Here is a 9561-nt window from a genome sequence, read left to right as displayed (position 1 = left end):
GTTCAGAAAATTAAATCGCCAGCACAGGGGAAAACTCTATCTCAATCACAACAGCAGCAAAGTATGTAACAGCCTGCCACAAACTACGAGAGTCAGGCCAGATGGACAAAAACGAAAGTCTGAATGTTGAGACAAATACACAAAAGTGTGTTTTTTTATTTTTATTTGATTTTAATTATGTTGTTATTTTTTATTTATTGATTTATAAATGTATTTCATGCATTTGTTTACTGATTGACTTTTATTGATTATTTGTTCACTGCCTATGTAATGGGCCAATGCTTTTGGCAATACTGTACAGCTCATGCCAATAAAGCTCAATTGAATTGAATTGAGATTGATGAGAGAGAGCGAGAGAGAGAGAGAGTGTTGTGTGAGAGAGAGAGTGGTGTGTGAGAGAGAGAGAGAGAGTGTGTGTGTGTGAGAGAGAGAGTGTGTGTGTGTGTGTGTGTGTGTGAGAGAGAGAGAGAGAGTGTGTACAAAAAAATACACATTATTATTATTATATTGTTATTTTTCTCCCTTACATAACTAACTGTAATTAGCTGCACTGTGTGAGCTTGAAGGATAATGAACTATTTCTGACTCTTTTAACTGCTTCAAATTCAAAGCACTTTGGCAAGTTTCAAACTAGCGTCACTAACTGCTCTGTGGGATTTGTTATGCAACATATACATGACAGAAAAATATTATAAGAGAAAACAAAACTGATATTTTATACGTAATCCAGATGTTTCTGCTCTCACCTGGCCAGATATATAGTAAGCCGTGCCTTGTGAACTGGGGAAGCTGATTGGTTGCTGGGGAATCATCATCATCTGGGAGGGGCCTGTCTGGAACACATGGGGGGGCATGGGGGGTGCTTGATGCGTGGGGGGGGTGGGATGGGGGGGGGGGGGTTGGTTGGATGGCGCCCAGAATTAGCAGATAAAGTGGATCGACTGGGAAAGTACGGCTGAAAAGAGAGAAAAACAGAGACACTCGACTTCTTCAGCAGAAAATGCCATCGCTAATTTATGAATATAGATATTGCCAACTACAATATGATGATATCCTGCAAAAAAATAAAAAATAAAATATAAATATAACTCATATTTTGAATTCCTCGTGTATAAAACTGTTGATTATTATGTTTTTTATTTTGTTATTTTTATTATATTCCGGAAGTCAAATGGGTTTCAAAATGGGTTTTTTATTTGGTTTTGGAAGAAAGGTTTCTGTTGAATTGGGTGAAAAGCTGGTGAGTGTTACCTGCAGTGACCTGAATCCTCCCTTCAGCAGCACCACACATACACACACACACACACACACGCAGCAGAGGAGCGAGAGAGAGATGAAGAGTGTGTGTTACACGCCGGAGGAACAGAGCAGCATGCAAACACAGCATTCAGTTTGCTATGGATTTTCTGTAATTAAACTAAAAAATATAGATTTTTTTTCTTTCTCTTTTTTATATATATATATTAAAAGTATTTAATTATATATTTAATTATATATTTAACTTAAAATAATTTCTTTCTTTTTTTAATTATTATTTTTTTTCTTATCTTACTATTTATTTCTGTTTTCTTTTTTAATTATTTATTTTTTTCTTTCTTTTTTAAATTAATTTTATTTAATTAGTTTTTTTTCTGGTTTTCATTCTTTTTTAATTATTTAAATATTATTTTCATTTTTTAATACTTAATTGTATTTATTTTATTATTTTTTCTATCTTCAATTAAGTTTATTTAATTTCTATTTTCAATGTTATTTAATTATCTTAATTTTTCTTAGTTACATTTTTCTTTTTAATAAATAGTTTTTCTTTTTTAATTGTTTCAGTTTATTTATTATCATACTTTTTGATTTTTTTAATTATTTAAATTTATATTTTTGTCTTTCCTTTTTAATCATTTAATTTTACTTATTGTCTTATCTGATTATTCTTTAATTATTTAATTTTATTTATCTTCCTTGCTTCTTTCTTTTCATTATTTAAATTCATTTTAAAATATTTATTATCTTTTTTCAATTACTTAATTTTTTTTTCTAATTCATTTTACTTTATTTAACCTTTTCTTATTTTTATAATTAAATATAATTTTTTAATTATTTATCTAATTTTATTATCTTTTTCTTTAAATTATTTTAATTATTGTTTTTTTCGATTCTTTTTTTTTTTCGAATTCATTTTACTTTATTTAACCTTTTCTTTCTTTTTTTTTATTAAATTAATTTTTTTAATTATTTATTTAATTTTATGTATCTATTTATCCCTCATCTGTGGAATACAATGCAGAGCTCACATCACAATGGGGTCTCGTTCAGTGTATGTGGGTGTGTCTGTGTTAGTACCTGCTGTGGTAAAGCTCTAGGACCTGAGGCAAACTAGAAAGAGAAAAAGCACACTTACAGGTCCAAAGGTCAAGATACGGAAGCAACACCATGCCACAGTGATCCGATCTCACACACACCGAGAGGTCAGGAGGATGCAGGGTGACCTCTGAACTCCTTCACATTCACTGATACTTCGTCTGGTTTGTCCAAACAGGTCAGATAGTTATCAAAACAGCTTTTTCAAACAATTATTGGAAAAAGGGATCATCCGAGGAGTTCATGAAGCGGAAAAACATCATTCAGAATCTTCAAGAGCCGAGATTTTTTGCAATCTCTCATTGTTTTAAGATGTTTATTTTACACTTGATTCATTTATTAAAGACATTAGCAGTGTTGTTACCGTTAACTAAAGCTACGAATTAATTGTTAATAAAAATAAAAAACCTAAACTTATTTCAGTTAGCTGCCAAACACTTTCGAAATTTAATTTAAAGCTGAAGTACTCAAACTAAAAGCAAATTAATAAACTAAATAGACATAAAAAAATTACAAAAACAAACTAAAATTAAAATGAAAATAATTTAAAATATTAATAATTATTATTAAAATCAACAAATAATATAACAGCATATTAATAATATTTCTTATTATTTATTTTATTATTAGTTTTTTTCTTTATTTTTGGATTATTAAATTGTATTTTTTTTTCATTCTTTTATTTTTATATATTTTATCATTCTTTAAAAAAAAAAGAAAAAAAGAATGGGACAATTTTTTTTTTAACATTTGATTCGATCTTTAACAGTGTTTTATGGCAGGGTTTTCCCAATATAATTTTTTACTGGTCATAAAATGTCAATAATTTTAAAAATAAAATAAATAAAATTAATAAAATAAAACACAACACCACTCACTAAAAGAGATGAACTATTGTGTTTGTTAGAGAAGAATGTGCTAAATAAAAGTTAAAATCTCAGGGAGTTTTTGTGAATCTGTGTATTATGGGATACCTTATTGTTTTATATCTTTATTGAATGTTATATTAAATGAGACATAAGCTGGCTGCTTTGGTTCTTCATGGAAAATCCTGAAATGCAGATGGAGACGAAGCAGGAAGTGATGCGTGTTTGGGGGCGTACCTGTCGGGGTTGGGCTGCGGGGTTCATCTGCGGCGGGGGGGTGCTGAACACGACCGGCGGAGGAGCGGGAGGAAAACTGGGCTGAAGAGAGACACACATCCATCATTACATTATAAAGAAATTATAAAATCAACCCAAATATTCAGACGTGTGCAGCACATTTCACGGAGGATGAGGACTGTTTCCTGAACCAGTAGCCTGCAGTGCGTCTGTGGCACAACGGCTGTTTCTATAAAGTTAAGCAGTTCAAACTTTGCAAGGACAGTCTGGCGCTAATGATCTCACAGCCTGTAAGTACGTTTTTCATATTTAAATAATTTGTCGATGATTCAAACACCAGTTTTTCTCTGATCACAAATGCAGACATGGTTTTATGTTTACGCAGCGCGATACGCAACGCAACGTGTGAAAACACAGTGTAAGTCATTATAATCAGTAATTATTATGTCCCTACTGGATGCAACAAATGCCTCGTTTGTAAAGGGATTTATTGGTTTTGTCTCGTCTATGTGATGTCCGGAACACGAACGAATCTTTCTGTTTAACCGGATCTTCTTAGTGAACCGGTTGAACCAGTTCACCAAATCTGAATCATTTGAAACGGTTCGAGTCTCCAGTACGCACTAATCCACAAATAACTCAAGTTATTTGGTTTATAAACGTGCCTTACACTCCCTCTGACATGAAATAAACCAGTATCCCGAGATATTCAGTTACTCCTAACAGTACATTGAGAAAGTGATGATGGGATGTGCTCGAGCGGAGCAGCTGGACTGAGTCTCGTGCTGCTGGGACACGCATCACAGTATGTGAGGGGCGTAACATTTCCATCACACGCTTGAGACATTCGGCCAATCACAACGCACTGGATAGCTGGCCAATCAGAGCACACCTCGCTTTTCAGAGCGTGATCTTTATAAAAATCATGGACTGATGAGCTTTGTAAAAATTGGAGTATGGATGTTTTATTTTGTTTGGAAAATAATGTGTTTTTTGAACCTTAAACCGCATAAACACATTGCATTACCCCAATACACAAAATAATGTTCTTTTTAGCAGCATCATATGACCCCTTTAATCTAAAACTAGTATTTCTGCCTTGTTTGTAATGGGTTTTATTGGTTTTTTATTGTAATTTAATGAATACAAAAATATATAGGGCTATTAGGGAATGGAAATGGCCTATAAGTTCTTCTCTGCAGCCATCTACTAGTGGTCATTTAATATATATTGTTCTTTTAAATTAATGTTTGCTATCCTACATTATGAAACTTTTAGTTTTATACATGGGGGAAACCTATGAAGGATGAACAAATATAATCACATTAAAAATAACTTTCATTCGGTAACTGCTCCTTTAAGGATGCACTGATATATCGGCCGATAATCGGTATTTAAAACAGCCGATTATCAGGGCTGATTATATCCTGTCTATCAAAATGTGGCAGGATAACATTTCAGACAGCAACTTGTGTAAGGAAAATGAATGAAAGCGTGATGTGAGTTACCTGGGACAGGCCCGGGGAGGGCGCGGGGAGCGGGGCGGAGGGGGGTCCTGACAGAGGCTGAGGGGCCTTATTCATTTCACCCGCAGCATCTGCATCGAGACGCAGCACCTACTGACAAAACCTGAACCAGAGAGACACACGTGACTCAAGTAGATTTAATTACTGATTATTATATGAGTGTAAATGATTAATGCACATGTCAGAAGATCTGAGTCACGCTGGATCATCGGACAGCATTTGTTAAAGCCCAAATGTGTCATTTTTGATATTAATCACCTAAAAAAAAAATTTTTTCTTTGAAAAGGAACAGTTAATTAATGTTTCAGACTAAAAAAAAAAAAAAAAAAAAAAAAAAAGTTTCCATATGTGTTTTTTTTGGCTTTTATGGCTCATATAATAGGTTTTAAAAATCAAACACTAAAAACTAAATTTTTTTTTTTGTAAAAATTACAACTAAACTTAAAACAATTCAAAATATTAATAATTAATATTAAATAATTAATACTAAAAAAAATACATAATTAAACTTAAATATTAAACATACAAATAATAAAAATATTAATTAATTAGACTAAAATATTTTTAAAAATTAAAAAAAGTGCATTTTTTTGTATTTTTTATTATATTTGATCCATCGTGTTTTTATGGCTTAATATAGTGTTTTTATGTGTTGGTATAGTATTGTAATTTTGAGGAAAAACAGTGCATTTTTTTAGATATGATATTTAATTTAGTTGATGTTATTTATATTATGAAATGCTGATGCTTGTGATGGAAATCAATGAGATCTTTTATAACAGTGCAGCAGATACTGTCTTATAGTGTTATAATTTTGAGTAGATGATATATATATTGTTTATCTAGAGGAGATATAATGATCCAAACATATAATGCAGTGATTGAGAGATGAAGAAATAAAGGCTCCTCAGAAGATGTGAGATGTTCTGGAGGCTTGTGAAGATCATTCCTCCGCTGAGGAACAGTGAAAGTAAAGCTTCTGGAAACAAACGCTCCTCAAAAGATCCTGATGATCAGATTTGAGACTCTAAAACATGATTTGATGGAGAATCAAGTAAAGCTGAGCTGCTTCAGTCGAGTAAGAGTTCATCTGGAGATATTACTGCAGTTATTCTGACCTTTACTTGATCAAAATCACTCAAGATCTGACACCAGAAGCAGCAGCTGAAGCTGGACGTTTGTACAATTAACAATTATATATTGTACAATTAGAGAAACACTCTAAACTATCAATCAGAGACAGAAGAGATGCAGTGAAACATCATGTTTATAATACAGAGACCTTATAAATTTGCATATCTTATATGATAAAGTAGCTTTAAAGGGTTAAAATGCTTTTTTCACATCTAGGAGACAAACACACAGACGGAACTTAAAAGTCTTAAAAGCCACAATTTGGCAAAAAAGGTGATTATATTAAAATAATTCTAAAATAACACAAATAAATGTTATTAATTAATATATATTAAATATATATTACATAAAATAAGAAATATATTTTTTGCACTAATAAAAATTAAACATTTAATAATTTTTTTTTTATTATGATTATTAAATAAATTAAACAAAATAATATATTACTGTTGTATTAATATATTGTGCTATAAAACAAACATTTAGCATTTATTTAGACATTATAAACATTAATTATTTTTATTATAATTATTAAACATTTTTTCTATTATAATAATATTATTGTGCTGTAGAATGAAATTGACCATTTAATAAAAATTATTTTATTTTACAATCTGTAAAATTACAATTAAAAACCGTCTTAATTTTTTTTTTTTTTTCAAACATGTAACCATCAAGCTTTATTTAGACAGAAAACCTACAGAACAGTATACGTTTGATGTATTATTTGGTCTCTTATAAAAACGTGCCTCTTGACAATTAAACTATTTAAATTGCAAAAAAAAAAAAAAAAAAAAAAAAAAAGACAAATTTCTCCTTTAAATGTTTTGTTGTAAAAAATGGTAAGGGCTAAACGAAAATCTAATTGCGATAAAAATTGTGATTATAACTTAAAATGTATATTTATTTATTTTTTGCTGTGTTTGTTTATCTAAAAACATCAGTATCAACATTAAACACATCAACATTAAAAAAAATAATATAATAAAATAAAAAAAAAAAAATTTGGATTATAACTTAAAATGTATATTAATTTATTTATTTGCTGTTTGCTTGTTTATCTCAAAACTTGTGCGGTAAAACTTTTTAAAATAAAATAAATGGTATTTAAGAATGGGGTGGAAAATTTACAGTAAGTTATTGTACGGTAAAACTTTTTAAAATAAAATAACTGCCCCTTTGCAACCCTACTTAAGAAAAAAAATACATTTACAGTATCTGTAAAAATTGATGTAAAAAAAATAAAAATATATAAAAAAAAATAGAATTTTTTGTTTTTAATTTGAAAAATGTATAATGATTGTTTGTGTTGTGTGTTTTTGCTTTTTATGTTTTTAATCTATTTTGTCTTCTCCAGATGTTCACTGATGGACTGGAGTGCTGTGGATTATTGTGATGTTTTTATCAGCTGTTTTGACTCTCATTCTGACGGCACCCATTAACTGCAGAGCATCCTGAGACACTGACGCAATGCTACATTTCTACAAACCTGATGAAGGAAACAAACTCATCCTGATCTGGGGTGATAGATGAATGAGCACATGTTCATGAAGAACTATTCCTTTAATAACACACACATCCAGGCCGTCTGCACGAGCACAAACACACTCGCTCGCTCTTTGTCTGTCCTTCCTTTGAGAGTCTGAACACTCGACACACTCTTTCGAGAGCTCTGGAGCGTGTTGCTGTTGGATACAGAAGCGCTTCAGTCCTGCACGAGTGACTCACACACATCCAGACGCTTTCACCGTGAACTTTGACCCAGAAGAGACAAATCATTCTTAAAAGAGGAAATACAACCTCTAGATGTTAAAATCAGATCGTGAGACCCGTCAACGTCTTTCAAAAGTCTCTTTCACCTCAGAATATCACAGCAACACAAACCTTCAGCATATTTGCTTACTTCAGGTGTTTATATCACCACGCTATAATTCTGAATATTATTATATAATCTAAAACAGCTGTTCTCTGTGTGAATATCTGTTAAAGTGTAATTTATTTCTGTGATGTGCAGCTGTATTTTCAGCATCATTACTCCAGTCTTCAGTGTCACATGATCTTCAGAATCATTCTAATATGATGATTTGCTGCTCAAGAAACATTTCTGATTATTATCAATGTTGAACACAGTTGTGCTGCTCAATATTTATATGCATATATATATTTATATATATATATATATATATATTTTAACCGTTAACACATTTTTTTCAGGATTTTTTGAGGAATAAAGTTAAAAGACAAGGATTTATTTTAAAATAGAAATCTTTTTTTAAACAATATCTTGTCTTTACTGTAACTTTTTATAAATTTTACACTAAATTTAAGTTTTACATTTTATCAATTTAACAGCTAAAATAAAAGCATTTCTTTAAAAAAAGAAACAATTACATGAATGACCCCAACCTTTTGAATGGTAGTGTATATGGTATATTTTGAATAAATGCTATTCTTTTTAATTTTTTATTAATCAAAGAATCCTGAAAAAAGTATTACAGCTTCCATAATAATAATAATAATAATAATAATAATAAATGCTATTCTTTTTAATTTTTTATTGTAATAAATCATCATATAATAATGATTTCTGAAGATCATGTGACACTGAAGACTGGATAATGATGCTGAAATACAGCTGCACATCACAGAAATAAATTACACTTTAACAGATATTCACTCAGAAAACAGCTGATTTACATTATAATAATATTTCATAATTTTACTGTTTTTCCCCTGTATTTCTGATCAAATAAATGCAGCCTATACACACACACACACACACATTCATTCACCATGGGATTATCCCAAGAATTACAAACACTACTGTGGCAGTACCATGGTAAAAACATTCATATACCATAGTATTTACATGGTGCTTTTTAAGAAAGATTTTTAATACTATAATGCATTACCCAAAAACAGATTGTTGAATAACCATATTAATGGTATAAGCATGACACTCCAAGGCATGTTAAAAACACACACACAGTTCACAAGGCAGCGGTCACGCGAGTCTCTTCTGTATTGATCACTTCTGATCGAGTAACGTCGAGCGCGCTCCCGCGTCACACATCAGCTGCGCGCGCACACACACACATCATCCGCTGATCTGACACAAGAAACACATCGCGGCTCTTTACCGTGTCTCGTGTTCTCTCTGCCGGTGCACCTCACTGTCCGGTAACGAGAGACGTGCAGCGCGTCGCCATGTTCGCCCGCGCGTGCGCCCGCCGGGACAAAGCACGTGGGTCACGCGCGCAGGCGCAGGTGCGGTCACGCGCTCCGGCACACGTCATCGTGATTCAACAGCTTAATCGCAGCGGATTCAGTGAAATAATAAAATAACTAAAAATAAAGATGAATGTAAAACTGTATAAAACATTTTTTTTTCCAAAAAACTAATTCAAAATATTAATAAAAGTTGTTATATTATCTCAATAAAA

The 9561-nt window shown here is 31.4% G+C and overlaps 1 pseudogene; it reads right to left on the bottom strand.

The window, feature by feature from the left end:
• Positions 1–9561, bottom strand: part of LOC109111935 — a 44031-nt pseudogene that overhangs the window by 31920 nt on the left and 2550 nt on the right.

Source organism: Cyprinus carpio, chromosome A15, assembly GCF_018340385.1.
Source record: "Cyprinus carpio isolate SPL01 chromosome A15, ASM1834038v1, whole genome shotgun sequence".
Taxonomy (NCBI): domain Eukaryota; kingdom Metazoa; phylum Chordata; class Actinopteri; order Cypriniformes; family Cyprinidae; genus Cyprinus; species Cyprinus carpio.
The sequence above is the reverse complement of the archived record's forward strand: the minus strand, read 5'-3'. Positions and strand labels throughout refer to the sequence as shown.